Source organism: Centruroides vittatus, unplaced genomic scaffold, assembly GCF_030686945.1.
Source record: "Centruroides vittatus isolate TY-2023 unplaced genomic scaffold, ASM3068694v2 scaffold_490, whole genome shotgun sequence".
Classification (NCBI taxonomy): domain Eukaryota; kingdom Metazoa; phylum Arthropoda; class Arachnida; order Scorpiones; family Buthidae; genus Centruroides; species Centruroides vittatus.
The window spans coordinates 2531254-2536209 of record NW_027122711.1 but is presented as its reverse complement, the minus strand read 5'-3'; the positions used below and the strand labels follow the sequence as shown (position 1 = coordinate 2536209).

The 4956-nt window shown below is 27.5% G+C and overlaps 1 long non-coding RNA gene across 1 annotated transcript; it reads left to right on the top strand.

Moving 5' to 3' along the window:
- The first annotated feature begins 944 nt into the window (after positions 1 to 944).
- On the top strand, positions 945 to 4714 carry LOC136989364 (uncharacterized). Its single transcript, XR_010882909.1, has 3 exons — positions 945 to 992; positions 4382 to 4457; positions 4586 to 4714. It is a non-coding gene; the product is annotated as an uncharacterized lncRNA (long non-coding RNA).
- The last annotated feature ends 242 nt before the right edge of the window (positions 4715 to 4956 follow it).

Here is a 4956-nt window from a genome sequence, read left to right as displayed (position 1 = left end):
TTCTGTCTTCCTCCAGTTTACTCAATGACAATTACAAATGTGCAGGTTATAGCTATGATCATATTTACAAATTTTATGGATTTCAGGAAGATAGCGGTAAAAAATTTAAAAAGTAACATAAAATTTGCTATATCTTATAATATAATCGAGATGAGTTGATAATAATAATAATAAGAGCAGAGCCCAAACGGTTAGGAGTTGAAAGTTGAAATTTGGTAGACAGTGAGAGTACGTCATGAGAACGTACACTAAGTAGGATTTTTGGAAATTCTTCCCGCGGGAGAGAGGGAGAGGGTTAATATATTTTAAGAAATATTTATTAATTAAGTATAATGCTGAAAGAAGTTTAAAATTATTTATTTCTTGTATTTGTTTTTATATATAATCAATTTCGTAAAAATCATAGTGCTGGATTTTGTAAGGAAGAGGAAGGAAGATATCAAAACTAGACTGGATGGATGTAATAAGACAATGCAACGCGTGAGCAATCTGCGAGGGAGTGACTCCTCGGAAGCATTAGTGTTCTACAAGAAACTGGTTTTTATTTAGAAGCTAGATAGGTGAAGAAAATCCGGAAAATTCCACTTAGCCAGCACATTGGCGAGGCCACGAAGAGTTTTCCAAGTTTTCTTCATGTGTCTTTCACCTAATGCATAAACCCGCGACCATGTGCCATAATTTATTCATTAGGTCACTGGTAAATTGTCTATCTAAGAAAAAAAATCTACGTTTGTTTCTCAAACTGATGATTTAATGGTACAAAAAAAAAAAACACTGATTACATATCAGTTTTTCTTTTGAATATTAGCAATATAATAAAAATAATATTATTTTAAATTCTGTGCAGTGTCACGCTTAAATAAAATTTTATGTCGAAAATTTACAATTGGACATAATTGAGATTTCAACAAAATACATTTCAAAAATATTGCTTATTTATCCTCTTATGCCTCTAAAAACAGCTATTTTTATTCTACTTATCACAGTTTAAGGTAAGTAACAATGTTTTTAATACTTTTCTCTAATATTTTTAATTTAATACCAATTAGTGTATTTTACTCTATCAAACTAATTTTTACTTTTACAAATTAAGTAAAAATTATTCAACAATGAATTACTGATATTTCAGACAATCCTTCAATGGTAGTAACTATGAACTACAAGCCAACCAACGCATTGTTTGGCTTGTAGTTTATAATATATCGGGTTGTAATGTTGTTTGGTAGTAACTATGAAAATCTTTATAGATCTTCGTATTGAAACGTATAAAAATATGAGATTCTTCATGCACGAGTATTATTGACACTTCTAACTTATATCAATATATAATTCCTTTCTTGAGGAGAGGATACGAGAATTTGAAAATTGATTCTTATAACAATCCTTCACTAGTACTAAAATATAAGGATAAACTAATGTTCAATATGTAAGAGTCCTTGAAAACTTGGGTTGGGCAACTTCTCAAGGGCGATTTTCTTGGATGAGTGACATGAATGTCTATCTGTTCTATCTTCAATTAATTTTGTAGTGCACCAGAAATATTTGAGTGCTTAATTGGTGATGAACTATGGAGTGAATTTTTACAAGATGCTATAAAAATCTGCGGTTAATACACTGGAACAGATCCGTTTGTGGGTGTCGAGTCACCTTGATGACAGTACAGAGACATTTTTACGTGTAACGTAACAATTTTTCTCATGGTAATGATCGGACCTCACAATTTTAAACTATTAAAATTATTGAAAGATATTGAAATTAAATTATTATTCTTGATAATTACATAAATAAAATGATGATTTACAGCTCATCTCTGTGAAATGTGTAAATAAATCAGACGAACCCCAGTGTGGTAAAAATGAATTGTTGAAAAATTTATGTAAAAAATGGTGAAGAAAAATTGAAATGTATAATAAAGGTGTTAAAAAAATATATAATGTAAAAATGGGTAGAAAGATTTTTACTCATTTTTACAAAACATATCGACATGAAATGAACTCGGGCCGACAGAGTAACAGTATACAGCCATAACTGTTTCGCTGCACCCCTCCCACAGAAATTTATGGGAAGAACTCGTAGAAATTTGTCGCCTTTGCATTTAAGGGTACTGGCTATATAGTGCTCATTAGTCCTTCCCCTTATTATAGTATTATAGTCTCCGCAGCGAAAGACCAGACGAGTCAGCCTGAGCTGAAAGAATCTGTCAGATGAAAGAAATGGAAGCAAACATATGACTACTCTCCTGGAAGTTAACACATGGATCTCGTCTTCTTCAGCTGTTCTGTTTTTATGTATCTAAACGTTTAATAATTGTATTGTATTATTTTTTACTAATTTTATTATGTATTCTTAATTCTAACTTTACTCCCACATTAATCCCATGCCTCCTTTCATCTCTTTTATCTGACATACACTCATCCAGATCAAGCTTATTTATGTCTAATCTTTCGCTGCGAGGACTATATTGTAGGATTATTACAGAAATAAGTTTCTTTCAGATATTTTATCGGTCCTCGTGTTTTTTTTCATTGATAGATTGAATAAGTGTCAGACAGCATCCCAATTAATTTTATATATCCTAACCAAAACATGAACGATAAGTTGTCATAATCGATAACACTACTAAACACTGGTAGTCGTCAATTTGCGCCTCACCATCGAGCTGGCCACTTGAAATTTTGGATTTCTTCAAGTGTCTAATATCCGAATAGGTGCTAGTATTTCTTAGAATGTCTTCCTGAAAGGCATTTTCCTTTGCAAATCGCTGGCATTTTGCGATATCTTCCATCAAAACAAGCCACAGAATGTCAATAGTTTTGATACTTTCATACGCTTAATGAATGGATTTTAATATTAATTAGTCACGTTTTACTAAGCAAAATAAAGCAATTGCATGAAAAGTAACTACACTTGTATTAATTTTCTATGCAGATAAACACTGAAATAAAGTTCACCAGAACTGAAATTACACATAGTTCGTTATAAATTTCGGATATGATATGAAGAGTTTATTTAAAATCATTATTTTTGTAAATTTACACGATTTTCAATAGAGTTTCGGATAAAATTAAAAGCATTAAAGATTAAATAAAGTTTAATTATAAAGTAGAATTAATAAGAATGAACGGATGGTGAGGCAGCCTAGCCGAACTCACTATGAGTATTGAAGAAACATCCTTCTAGTGATTTTACAGCAGAAAAAGTATTAAAAAAGAAGTGAAAATTAAATCGTTATTATTTGAATAAATACTGCAAACTTTTAATTAAAATAAAAGAAAAAAAATTCTAAATATAAAGTTAATTATCTCAATTATTCTCAACATCGGTTTATATTTTCTCTTAAAATATAATTTAAAACCTTCGTAATTTTTTTAAATTTAGAAGAAAGAGTTTTAGAAATTTTGTCATTTGATAATTAATTCTTTATAAGGAATTGTATCAAATTACTTGATATATTATCTAGTATAATTTTTAATATGTCAAAAGCTATAAAAAAGTGAAGTAAGTAAATTTTACAAATTATTAATTAAATTGATTTTTTTATTTTATTTAAATTTTTCAATATAAATCTACAAATTACATTAATACAATAATGTAATTTGTAGATTTATATTGAAAAACTTATCAATTAATATTGAATTATATTGATTTATATTGAAAAAATATTGAAAGAATATTGTTAATATTAAATACGATTAATTGATATAAATTACACAATTTTTCTCGTATAAATAAGCAAAACACCAAAAATATAATTATGTAAATATTTTTATAAAAATATACCTTTTATAAAATCCAATACTTCTATTAACATTATAAAAATATTATTACAAAACCTGGGTTGTAGAGTGGGGGAAGCTGAATAAATTTCCTCATGGCCCTTAAAGCTTCCTATTCTTATAAATTAATGTTATTGTTACCAACGAAAACAAATCTTTAATATTGCTTTTTTTTATTAACAAAGAAATGTTGTATTTAATTCATTTCTCCAAAAACGACAAAAAAAACTCTCACTCTAACCCCAGACCCTATAAAAACTCTCGACAGACTTCTATATAGTAATGCTAATGTTAAAAATATAAACTATAAAATAATTATAACGATTTAAAAAGATTAAAAATATTGTATTATTACTTTTTAATTTTAATTTAAGTTTTTATATGTAAAATTTATTTAAAAAGAAAATTTTCTACAGGGACCGAAATCGATTCTCTTATAGTGATTCTCACTCGTTTTTCGATTATTTTCCCAATTATCTTTGTTTAAAAAAAATTAGCAAAATATCCCAATTAAAATCTTTAATTATCTTCGTTTTATTATGAAAATTTATAAATGATTTAATTTATAATAACGTAAATTATAATTTAATTTTACATTTTACTAGATAAAATATTAGGTTATCCAAAGATCTAGATACTTTAAAATGAAGACTTTATTCCTTGTATGTCTACTGCTTTCTGGTAACGTAAAGTATTTAATAATTAATACAGAATAAGTAAGAATTATGTTTTTCTACATAATTTTTACTTATGAAACTTACTTAAAAAACATAACATAACATAAATTAATAAAAATAACTTTTATTTAGTCGTGTTTTTAGTCCAGACTAAAAACGGAACACCACTAAATTTACTTATCATTGAACCTGAAGCCTGCGATGGAGAATGTAAAAAATTGGGAGCATCTGTGGGAGTATACGACGGAAGATGCAAGTGTTGTGATCTTCCACGCACTGTCCCCACAATTGATGAAATTAATGATATCGATTAATTAAATTAAATTACTGTACATTACAGTAATTTAAAACTGTTATTACAGTTTTAAATTACTGTAATGTAATTTAAAACTGTAATAACAAATGTTAAAAAAAATAAAATTAAAAGGTTGTTTTAATTATAAAGACTTACGTTTTTATGGTGTCATTATCTAATTTTACAAGGACTATAATTTTCTTCAATA